The 12,514-nt window shown below is 48.6% G+C and overlaps 1 long non-coding RNA gene across 1 annotated transcript in view; it reads left to right on the top strand.

Moving 5' to 3' along the window:
- The window catches only part of LOC132525342 (uncharacterized), a 69,528-nt gene that overhangs the window by 46,668 nt on the left and 10,346 nt on the right, over window positions 1-12,514 (top strand). The window contains exon 2 of the long non-coding RNA XR_009542221.1: window positions 3,200-3,270. This is a non-coding gene — a long non-coding RNA (uncharacterized LOC132525342). The remainder of the gene's footprint in view (window positions 1-3,199; window positions 3,271-12,514) is intronic.

Genomic DNA, 12,514 nt, shown 5'->3' with positions numbered 1-12,514 from the left:
GCAGGGCAGCGTTTTTTTTCTCCAGCAGTGAACTGATATGAGTGTACAGTGCACAACATGTACAACTGGTCACGCATGAATTCCACAGTATCCAAAGCAGTTGTAGTCGGCGGTATGATGGCCCCAAAGATGGGGTTTGCTCTTTACATTTTCTTATATTATTGTTGTATATTTAAGTTTGGTTCTAATATGCTGTTGAATTCGGTTTGCGAGTATATTGTTGAGTATTTGATCAGGACTCTTGAGAATGAGGAGATGTTACACTGGCTTCATTTACTCTTTTATGTGTGTCCCTGCTTATATCAGGGCCCTGGAAGGCAGGAATTGAGAAGCAGCTTATGTCTTTTGTATACCTGTGTTAGGAAACGTAGTGTACCCTGTTGCTCCCTCCCTCCAGGGTGATCTCCCTTAAACCACGTCATTACGTTGCCTTAGCAACTGCTATTTGCTATGCTTTTCTTTTCAGAAAAAGTTGTATAAGCTTTTCCAAATAAGGTCCAAGTAATGTGACCTTATTTGGAAAGACGGTCTTTGTAGACGTAATTAAGATAAGGATTTTTTTTTTTAAGAAATTAAGATTTTATTCTAATGAGAGTCCACCAAGATTTCTACCCAAGGAGTGACATGATTTAATTAACATTGCTTAAATCTTGTTGTCCTTTCTTTTTTCTTTGGCCCTGCCATGCGGCCTGTGGGATCTTAGTTCCCTGACCAGGGATGGAACCCGTGCCCCCTGCAGTGGAAGCTCGGAGTCTTAAGCACTGGACTGCCAGGGAAGTCCCAAGATAAGGATTTTTGAGATGAAGTCATCTTGGATGACTTCTCTAGTGGGCCCTAAATGCAATGACAAGTGTCCTTATAACAGAGAGGAAGAAAGAGATTTTACACACACACACACATGCACACACGCACACACACACAGAGAAGGCAGTGAAGCTGAGGAGTGATGTGGCCCCAAGCCAAGGAAAGCCAGCAGACACCAGAAGCTGGAAGAGACAGGGAGCATTTTCTTCTTCCCTAGAGTCTCTGGAGGGAGTGTGGCCCGGCCGACGCCTTGATTTCAGGCTTCTGACCCCCAGAACTGTGACAGAATAAATTTCTGTTGTGTTATGCCACCCAGTTTGTGGTAATGTATTATGGCATCTGCAGGAAACTTGTACACCAGTCTGTGATCTGTTCAACAAGACATTTCCACTGATCGCATGCTTGGCTGTGTAGCAATGTCATAAGCAGTAAAAGCTTCAAAGCTGCCCTTAATTTCTGTACTTATTGTGAGCCAACAGCAAGGAGGTGGTGGATGGCACTGGTTTGCAGACCACCCTCTGAGTGCCACAGGTCCTGTCTCCCTCCCTGGTTTTGTGGACAAGGAAACTGAGGCCCGGAGGGGAGAAAGTGGGGCTGAGTTTAGAGCACAGGTGCCTCTGCTGCTGGGAATGGACAGATAGGATGTGGCACCAGCCTCCCGGGGGCCAGGTCTGGGGTGAGCGGACAGGATTGCTGCCCTTCAGCCTGTCCTGCAGGCCCGCTGGTGTCCCTGTCGCTGTTCTGCACCCTGCAGAGTGAAAGTTGATGCTCCAATGAGCCCCTGGAGCACTGAGCTGCCTAGAAGGCCCAGAAGCCTTTGCTGCAGCTAATGAGGCGAGAGTAGCAGGCGAAGCACCCTGTCAAGGGTAGAAGTCACAGCTCGCTGTCGACTTAATTTCTAGCTGTCTGCTTTAGTCTTTGTGGTTTGGGTCATATTTTCTCTCTGTAGCCCAATTTTAACATGCTACGTTTTCGGAGGGGTAATTATCTCTTAGAGAATATGGGATTAGACTACAGTCATCTAGACTCTTAATGCTGCTTGAATAAAGTCTGTCCAACTTAACCTGGCATTCAGACCCCCTGAAGACCCTTCTGCTCTCCAGCCCTGCCTCCCAGCCCTCTGTTTCACACACCCTCATCTTTGAACTTCACAAAAACCATGCTCCCTAGCAGAGGGGACTAGAAGGTGTTAAGAGTCTTGAAGCCCTACAGTAGGTGAGTTCATGGTTGACCAACTCAAGAACCAATGGAAAAGTAGGTCAAGGGGTTAGAGGGCATAAATCTTTCAAGATCTCAGGAGAAAAAAATGTTCACATTTACTAAAGTAGACTCTAAAGGCAGTGCGAACAGCTAGTGCCAATCACTAGCATATGAGCTAAGTCATCTGGTCTACCATCTGGCGCCGTTGAGCCACCACATGACTGTAGCCACATGAGTAGACCAGAAGAAAAACCGCCCCGCTGAGCCCAGCACTAATTGCTGACCCACAAACCATGAGTAAATAAAATGTTGATTATTTAAGACCAAAAAAAGCACAGCACAGTAAATCCAGACTTATCCTTGAGTTATTACATTTCTCTTTTTAGTAATGATAGGCATTGTATAGTTACTCAATTATTCCTTACTTGCTATAGACACTTTCAGAGTCTCCCACCTTTGTATTTCATTGAAATTCTTATTTTGTTTTGTTATGGATAGTACCCATATTAAGAGCCCCTTTTCCCCAGTATCTGGGTCTCCATCTTAATATTTAATACTGCCGGACTTTATGAATTATTTGTTGGATCTACCCACTGGATTTCCCACATCTCTCTCTTCCTTTCCTCTCAGGTGTTACGGGACAGTAGTTCAGAGGCCCAGGTCACTCCCTCTCATCTTTTATTTTTCCCAAGGCTTTGTTTCAGAAGCCTTTATTTCTTCACCCTCTGCTTGTGTTTGTTTTTTTAGTCCCAACCCTGGATCTCTTATTTTTGAATAAGTAATTTTTGTTTGCAAGGAACAGAAATGCTCTCATGCCAGCTGTAGTTAGCAGAGGGTCTGTTGCAGGAATCTCAGGAATGCAGGGAGCAGGCTGGAGCAGGAAGGCTCCTCTGGTTCAGGGGCTGTGCGGTCCTGTTCATCTCATGTGTGCGTGCGTGCGTGCGTGCGTGCGTGCGTGTGTGTGTGTGTGTTTCTCTGGATCAGGGCTCACTGCTGCCTGCCTAAGTTTGCATGTCTTTATTCTCAAATGAGGAAAGAAGGAAGGGAGGGAGGCAGTATGGCTGCTGCAACACGCCAGTCCCTCGGGGGAGGGGGTGACTGACGCGAACGGGCTTGGCGGGGGTGTCACAAAAAAGAGGTCTGTGGAGGTAGTCCCACCAAACCTATTATACCTCTTTTTCTGATTTCTCAACAGGAATAACCCAAGTCACCTTTCCTGGAAATCAGTTTGCTGAAACTATTGAAACAGCAGTTCTTGAAGAAAAGGTAAATAGAAGTGAATCTGTGTCCTACTGAAATTCTCTTAAGAGGGAAACCATGTTTGGAGGGTTGCCCGTCCCTGTCGTTCCTTAAACACACCCAGTTCTGTATGTATTATTTTACCTTCCTCTGCCTGGCCAAGTTCCTAGTCATCCCTCAAGGCCTTTATCAAGTGCTGCCTGTTTTGAACCCCACAATACTCTCTCCTTCTAACTGACACGTATCCCAACGGGCTTTACGTTACCATTCGTGCCCCTCCTCTGACCGTTCTCTTGTGGCTGTATGGAATGTAGGCGCTCCTTCTCTGTGACCCCCACCCCGTCGTAGCAGTTCCACACTTGATTGTAGTTGCCTGTTTTCCCCAGTTACTTCCTCGAGACGTATCTGAATTGGGCCTTGGGCATAGTAGATGCTCCGTAAACGTTTATTGAATTCATAGTGAATTGGCCTCCACTCTAGACGGTCAGCTCCCAGGCGGATTCACTTTGTACCTCCACCGCTACACCCTTGTAGGGTCTGTACTATAAATCCTTCTCCAATCGATTCTGTTCTTTGAGCATGCATCAGAAATTGTTAATCTTCTCTAGTTGTCCTTTGTGTTTTGGCTGGTGGTGAAATGAAACAAAGCTTTTATATCTAGTTTTTATTTTCCATGGGCATTTTGGGTCCATGTTAAGAGGAGTGATCCAGAAGCGGGAAGGGAGGTGACAGGCGGGTCAGGGAACCAGTGACGGTGGGAGCATGGCTCCCCACCCTGCCTCTGCCTCCGCCTCCCTGTGGTTGAATGGGATTACTCGAGGTGGGGTTTGGTCATGCCCCTCTTGTCTGCTGGATGGCAGATGCCCTCCCCCATCCATCCATCCATCCATCCATCCATCCATCCATCCATCCATCCATCCATCCATCCATCCATCCGTATGATCTTCCGAGCTACCTCAATCAACAGACAGTTGCATCTGAACCCACCTCCCTGCTCCAAACCTTTTTTGCTTTAAATCATTGAGTCAGCGGATTCCTTTTCTCACCTGCTTTTACTGCACCTGCTGAATATCCCGAAGACGTTCCTCACTAATGTAGGAATGTCATGTAATGTTATCTGTTTTGTTGGTCACCATCCTCTTAAGAGGACTTGTCCCAGCCTTTCCTACCTGACAGTAACCAGCAGTTGTCTCTTCCATTTGAGGAGTTCTTCTCCTTTTAGAGGGTGCTTCTACACACAGCACCAGAGTTTCTTCTCCTACCAATTCTAGGAAACAGGCAGGGGCAAACGGTAACTTCCCATTTCAGTAAACAGGCTCAGAGCAGCTAGGTGTCCTGCGTGAAGCCACGTCGCCAATGCGAATGGCATCTGGTTTTTCTCTCCCCTGAGCCACCTTGCGCATTCCCCTTGGAAGCAGCCGCTGCTCTCACAGAACCCAGGGGCTCTGTCTCACCCACTCCAGTGTTCCTCTCAGTGGGGGGAGCTTTGACCTGCTGTGGAGAGATGCCGTCTGACCCTCGTGTTTCCTCTACTGCCAGCCAGGCCGCTTTCTTGAAAAAGTAGTTCTCTTCCTCCCGATCAGTCTTATAAGTTTTATTTTGGTTGGGGTTTATTTAAATGCAGGAACTTTTAATTAGTTTACGTGAATGCTGTGCTGTCTTACTCTAGGAATACATAGGAAGACACTCACAGGGGCTAGAGCAGCTTAATCTAGCTGTATCTAATGATTTTCTTCCCTTGCCTTCTCCTTTAAATAATTGCAGATGGTACCATCAGTCAAGGTGGCAGAGCACACTGCTTTATTGCCATGTAGAATTGTTTAGTTAACTGTGATTTTTAAAAAAATGGCTCAACTTTTAATTAGAAAGCAGATGGTCAAAGAGATTGGAAAATAGACCCATCATGATAGGAAACCAGGTTCCGGTCCAGAAGGGAGCATGTTAACTTAAGAGCAGGATGTGATTTCAGTGAGTCATTGTTTTCCTAAAATAGGCCATCTTCTCCGGTGTTTTTTTGAGAGAGACACCTTCCTCTACATCTGTACCGCCTTAGATTAACATTTTCCCGGGGGAGATTCTACTTGGAATCCCCCAAACAGGATGGTACAACCCAGCAGCGGAACTGTCAGGGCACAGGGCTAGATACCGAAACCCTTCTGCCGGGACTCCTTGAAAACATCAGTGTCAAGAAATCAGCAGACCTGTTATGATGCTTGTAATTGAAGAATTATCAGGCTACATACTTTACTTCCCATTGTGGTGTGATGCAAATCCCATTTTACTGTTAACAGCACTGTTTTCTCAGCCCCAAAGCTGGTGGTATCTGCTTTACTACTGGAGATCATCTTAGACGCAGCTTGCACACGTCCTGGCCGAGTCTGGCCCCATGAGCTCCCTGTGTGGTGCACCCCCCCCCGAGCTGGCACAGTGGTGGACACACGAGCACCCCGAGAGGAAGGTGGGAAGGATCCCCTGTGAGAACGGCCCCAGGCGTCCATCACGCCACACGACTCCTCTGTGCTTTGTAGCTCCTTTTATACCTTTGATAGCAGCTAGTGAACTTGGATAGGTCATGGGCACCTCAATTTCAACTCTTGCTCTCCTATCACAGACCCTTTCCAGACCTCCCTTCCCCCCATTTCATTAAGGTGCACAGCTGTTAATTCACTTTCTCAAGCCAGAAACTGGGGAGTCATCTGTTATCTCTCACCTTTCTCTTCCTCCAAATCACCAAGTCCTAGTGGTGCTTCTGAAGCAGATCTTGAATTCTTCTGGCTGCCCTTCCACATCCGTCTCCCAAGTCCAGTGACATCGTCATTTGCCTGAGTCACTGCAGAGGCCTTTGAACGGTTGCCCTGCTTCCACTTTCCCTCCGTTCTGCTCACCATGTTGGACCCAGGGGATCTTTAACAATGCTTGTCATATCATTTCACTCCCTTGCTCGAAGCTGTCAGTGACCTCCTCCCGCACTGGGATGGATCCCATGTGCCCAGCATGGCCCACAGAGGGGACTGTGCGATCTGGGCTCCGGGCCTGGCTGGAGATCCCACAGCATTGCTGCCATCATGTTGAAGTAACTTGTGAGATGCTTTGCCCTTTCACTTTTGACTTCCTCGGCAGATCGCAGTGACTGATTTTCCAAGTCACGTTCCGTGCAGTGGAATGCTCCCGGGGGACTTTACACTGGGGAGATCCTGGACGTTTGATTTTACAGTAGGGATTCTGTAGGCTGGGTCTCTACTTCTGAGGCTCCCTCCTGGATGGCAGTGATCTGATTCAGACATGCAAGTCCGTTCATCAATTCCCACGGGTGTGGGACTCAAAATTCCACAGACTTCCAAGTTTAAGGCATGACTGCAGGCTATCTACTAGTAATCACAGGGATGTCATTAAAAGTTACTGGAAAAAAACAAAACAAAAGAGGGTAAGGGTGCGATTTCAAGGATTGGATATGATGCGATGGGCCACTGTCTCTAACTTACAAGATGCCTTCCTCCCTCAGAAGAGGCAAAACCCACCTGCATCTAAAGTGGAAGCCCACCAAGGTCAGTCACAGGGTTCTCAACCTCCTAAATAGGGTTCAATGGGTCATCTTCAAAACGACTTCCAATATAAAATAAATGGCAAAGTGCAACTTACTTAAATTTAATGAGAATTTAATACATAATACTATGTACTGTTTGCTAATGCTGAACTTTTCTATTTTCATGAACTTTCAATAATTCATAAAGTTGTACATAATCTTAAGAACAAATCTCAAGATTAAGGTTATCTTGAATAAATTTCATCTAGATAAAACCACACAAAAAAAATGTGATTGATGTTAAATTACAGTCCATCCTCCATGCAGGTTCTGCACTGGGGGATTCAACCAACCATGGATAGAAAATATTTGGGAAAAAAAACGCCAGAAAGTTCCGGAAAGCAAAAGTTGAATTTGCCACATACCAGCCTATTCACATAGCATTTACATTGTATTAGGTATTACAAGTAATCTAGAGATGATTTAAAGTGTATGGGAGGATGTGCCGTAGCTTATATGCAAATACTATGCCATTTTATAGAAGGGACTTGGGTACGTGGGGGAGGCGGGGTCCTGGAACCCACCGCCTGCGGATCCCGAGGGACGACTGTACTGCAGGCTGGAGTTTCTGGATGACTGCCTCATCCTCCACTAGGAGTCTGGCTGCCTCGCCACGCACGCAGCGGTGTGTTCCAGGCTCCCATGGAGCGTGGACTTACACAGGCCCTTGGATTTCCCGTAGAATTTGGAAACAGTACCCTTAGAGTGCACTGTCACCACCGTCTTGAATCTGTGACAGTTTTTAATTGCTAGGAATCTAGATGTTTAATTGTCAATCACTGTTAGCTCGGCTTTCTCATTATTAGTTTAGGGGCTTCCCTGGTGGCGCAGTGGTTGAGAGTCCGCCTGCCGATGCAGGGGACACGGGTTCGTGCCCTGGTCTGGGAGGATCCCACATGCCGCGGAGCGGCTGGGCCCGTGAGCCATGGCCGCTGAGCCTGCGCGGCTGAAGCCTGTGGTCCGCGGCGGGAGAGGCCACGGCAGTGAGAGGCCCACGTCGTACCGCAAAAAAAAAAAAAAAAATCTTGCTTATCATTATTAGTTTAGCACCATTTGGTTGGTTGTTTACCTTGAAGAGTGAAGTGGTGCATATTTACACCAGGGATGTGTTTTGGCTAACACGTTTCCAACAACTGGACTTTAAAACGTGTGAGATTTAAACGAGTCATTCATCCCCCTTTCCTGAAGCAGACGTGCACCTCTCCCGCATTTGCTTCTACAGTGATTCTTCACAGTTAACCACTGCGTATGTTTTGCTGGGAAGGGGAAAGTGTGTGGGGCGGGTCCACACCCATCCACGGGCAGTGATTTTAGAGGGATTTAGAAGTGTTTGTCCTAGTTAGGGCTTGAGAAAGCGGCGAGGTAAGGCAGGGAAACACAGGTTAGGCCGTTGCAGAAATCCGCATGAACCAGACGAGGGCCTACTGGTAGTGGGGATGAAGCGGGAGGATGTGCTGGGAGATGTTTAGGAAGAGGGGTTGGTAGGTCTTGGGGGACAATTTGATACAGGGGATGGGGGGAGGGGAGACATCGAGGAAAACCCCCAAACCTCTGGCTTGGGCACCATTAGCAAGAGGAACAGGCTTAGATCATTCATCAAATACTTACTGAACCCCTGGTGGGGGAGGTGGACAGAAATGATGAACTCTGAAAAGAAAAGGTGGAACGGAAGAAGGGTTATTTTAAAGGTGTAGAAGTAGGTGAAAGGGCACCTAATTTTGACTAAGGGGATCAGACAAGTTTTCTCAGCAGAGAGAGTGTATAATGCAGGCCAAGACGAGAAGCCCCGGGCATAAATGCACGTTGGCCTGTTCTGTACCACGTGCAGCGGGACAGGAGTAAGGGCTGCACTGAGGAATGGGGAGGCTGGAAGCAGGAAGACGTGCGGGGTGAGGCCTCGGTGAGGGCGGGGAGGACAGACGGGCTCTGGGTATGGGTGCAGCGTTGATTTCACTTGGAGGTGGGGGGGCGGATCTAGAGTCAGGGCAGGAGGAGAATAATCAGGCCCTGGTGAGGGCGGCGGGGGGAAGCGGAGGGGAAGGAGACCAGGGCTGCCTTAGGAAGCAGCCTCACCGTGGTCAGCGGGGTCTCTGTGGCGCCTGCAGATGGGCCACAGGCAGAATCAGCAAAGCCGATTTCGTCTTCAGCGCTCCAGGCCCTCTTGTTCTGTGCCCTTTGCCCAAACCGTCCTCATCAACCGTTCAGGTTGGTAAACAGGCTTAAGGTTCAGCAAACAAGGCGGCCTTCAAATTAAAGATCAAATATGTATCACTTTGTTAGTGGCAGACCCCACTTCAGCAGCCCGAGTTCGTTGTCTGATGGGGTCCTTCTCCTCCCCCGACCCCAAGCTGACCCTTCAGAGACTCCAGAGAACACCTGGCATGCCACCGGGTAAATATTGGATAGCAGCCCAGTTTACCGCCTGCCTTTTGCAGAGTATTTGGATTTTGGCAGCGGTCAGGGCCTGCAGTGAAGCACAGATGATGGGCTTGGAGCCTTCGCCAGCGGGTCTGTAGCGTCCTCTTTGGAGTGATCTGCTCGCCTCTGCTCCTCCTCTGGCTCACCGGCTGTCAGCCGCAGGCCCCCGTGACCCTGCATCGCGGTGCTGCAAAGGCACACTCGTTTCAGGCGTCCTCCTGCCCTAGTTCTGCTCGAGGCTTGCTCCCACCTTGTTTTGTGGCCTGTGCTCTCTAATCAGAGACGCAGCCCCTTGTAATGCTGTCTGTACTACAGCACGTCCCCCGCTCTCTGTCACCTTACGCTGCTTTGTCTTCCTTCATAGCACTTCACTCCTTGACACACTACATATTTATTTGTCTCTCGTCTGCCTCCTTTTCCTGGAATGTACGTTCCGTCAGAGCCAGAACTTCGTGTTGTTCATTATTCCATCCCCGCTGCCCGGACAGTGCCTAGCGCATCGAGGTGAATCAGTACCTGATGAGATGGACCAGTCAGTTCATCCGTCTGTATATGCACAGCAGTTGAGCAGTGCCTGGCCTGTGGTAGGTGCCCGCTAAGTGTTTGATGGAGTGAATTGGTGAGTGAGTGACTGTGTGATTGGCTCGTCCCCAACACTTAGGTGCCCAGCAGGTGTCTGTGGAATAAATGAATGGATGTGAGAGCTTGCCCGTCTCTTTCTGAAGCTGGCCCTCTGGGTGGGGTGAGCCCCAGTCTCTGTATCTGAGGAAGGCCCAGGCGTGCAGCCTTGGGCGCATGTTAGTTGCGGCTGCTGTTTGCATTTGACGCTGCCGCCAGTCCCTCACTGTCTCTCAGTATGTGTGCCATCAGCCAGGCGCTGTAATTAACTTGCTGTAATTTAGCTTAGGGATGAATTTTTCATTTTAAAAATCCCATAAACAACTGGTGCTTGTGATATGTTGGTTGTTAATGAAGCTCATGCCTAAGAGAACATGAGGACGGTGCTCCGCGTCTGGGAGAGAAGGGCTGTGAGCCCGCTCCCGGCCACAGGAGTGTGAGGAAGGCAGGGGAGTTCTGGCGGACCTGTGGCTCTGCATGCCCGAAGCGTTCCCCAGCGTGTAGGCAGAGCCCTGGGGTGCGTGTGGGTCCTGTTTACCCAAAGGTTTGGGGGAAATAACATTTAAAGAATATTAAAACAAATATGGTTGGTTGTTGGAGGAGAATTCAACATAGCTTCGTGGTTACAAGCAGGGCTCTGGAACCAGACTGGGTGCGTTTGAATCTGTCCCACCACTTATTTGCTTCGTGGTCCTGGGTGAGTTACATAACCTCTCAACACCCCATTTCTCGCCTCTAAGATGGGGAGCCTGGGACGCAGTGAGAGCCACGGCAGGCTCTTATCACAGTGCCATGCCCGTTACGAGTAAACAGCAGGGGATAATGCTATATATGATCGCTTGACATTTAAAATAAGACACAATTAAAATTTTATTCTTGCAGTGGCTTTGCCCCAGACTTGGCCTCCAGGAATGAATGTCCCCTCTCCATATTTGAGATGGAAAAGTTAGAGAAGCACTGCCTGAAAAAAAAATCCAAAACAGTGCATACAATTGGCTGGTGTGCATGTCTTCATGAATTTCCCCCCAACCTCGCCTTAGCCTTGAGCTGCCACAGAGTTGAGCTGTCAATAACAAAGGGATAAATTAGTGACTCTTGCTTTTAGTACCTGCTGTCTTAAAGTACCTAATTGAATAGCACATGAAATCGAGAGAACCTGCAGGTTTGGATAAAGAATTGCTATTTAAGGAATGACCACACCTAGAAGAGCTTGTAAATTTTCTCGTTCATTACTTCCTTTCATTCTCATAGGAGCTTATTATTCATCAAGGTAGAAAGACTGTCAGGGTGTTTCGGTGACTTCTCCTGGGAATGGGATTGAAACACCTACCAGCCCTTCCTGCCTTGAGGTCTTCTCCATCCAGTGTTTTTCGGAGGCAAGTCACTTTCCATGGGATTAAACTGACATTTTTTTCTAATGAAATGAAACAAAGTAGAAAATTTCCGAGTGTGTTGCACATAATAAACTTACATGCCATGGCATAAAACTTTGGTTTTAGTTTGTGCTGTTAATTGTATTTCTTTCTGTGCATCTTAACCGTTTCAAAGCAGTGTTTTGTACCTTCTTACGGGAATTTCACTTAACTGCGTTTCTGTTTAGTCATCTCCTTTGTCCTTTCCCTGGTTGAGTTTGCTTCAGGTCAACGAGTGAAAACAAATTACTGTGCTTGAAGTTGCTGATCGCTGTGAATTTAACTCTAACTTGTCTGGGTCACATAACGAGATCCGTCAAAGGCTTTTTTGCCCACCCGTCTTCAGTGGGAGGAACTGATGGTTGAGCCGCACCTGCAAAGCTTGGTGGAATTGCAAGGCAGGTCCCGGAAAGCCAATATTTCCCCAAGGCTGGGAGAGCCTCTTCACTGCTGGTTCTTGGAAGAAGCGTGCGGGGACTAGTCTGCCCTCACATGACCTTCTTTGTTCTCTGAGACCAGCAGGAGAGGCCTGGGAAATGTGACAGTAGCTTGAACAGAAAAGGGAGGGAATTGGCTTAGTGGAACGAACAGAATTGAGGCTCCTGCAGAGTTTTCCGCTCCTGAGCTCTGTGTGTGTTGGGGGTCAGGGAGGCGCACGTGGAGGGAGTGGGGCTCCTTGGACAGGCCGCTGAAGCCTGAACAGCGGCAGCGCTTCAGATGCCAGGTCCTGGGCCAGGCGCTTTTCTTTTGCAATCTCATGTAACCCTCACCTTGTGTCATAGTGGCCTGACAAAATCCTGTCCTGGTTAAGTCTAACATCCCCCGACTCCATCCCCTGTACCTGCACCTGCGCGTTGGTGCCAGCCCCCAGCCGCCTCGCTCTAAGCTCTGAGGCCTCTGACTGCAGGCTGGTGGTCACCCGTCGTGCTCCGATGCATCCGTCCCGCTTGCCCGCTGTTTCACAGCTTCTCTCTCTTCAGACTCCAGCATCTCCTCCCTCTTCCTGCCTCCCAAGCTGATGACCTTCTTCCCATTTCACCGAGAACCAGCAATAGCCCTGCGAGAACTTGCACAGACTCCCACCGTCACCTTGGGCCCATCCGGGGCCAGCCCAGCTGGTGCTCCAGCTCCCCTGGGCGGCTCGCCAGCACTTCTGTTTCCTTCCTTCTCCTGATCCATCTTCCCCTGTGACACAAACATTCTATAAGTGCCTTAAAAAACAAACAAGTAGAACAAAACT

The sequence above is a fragment of the Lagenorhynchus albirostris genome, chromosome 9 (assembly GCF_949774975.1).
Source record: "Lagenorhynchus albirostris chromosome 9, mLagAlb1.1, whole genome shotgun sequence".
In the NCBI taxonomy this organism is placed as follows: domain Eukaryota; kingdom Metazoa; phylum Chordata; class Mammalia; order Artiodactyla; family Delphinidae; genus Lagenorhynchus; species Lagenorhynchus albirostris.
The sequence above is the reverse complement of the archived record's forward strand: the minus strand, read 5'-3'. Positions and strand labels throughout refer to the sequence as shown.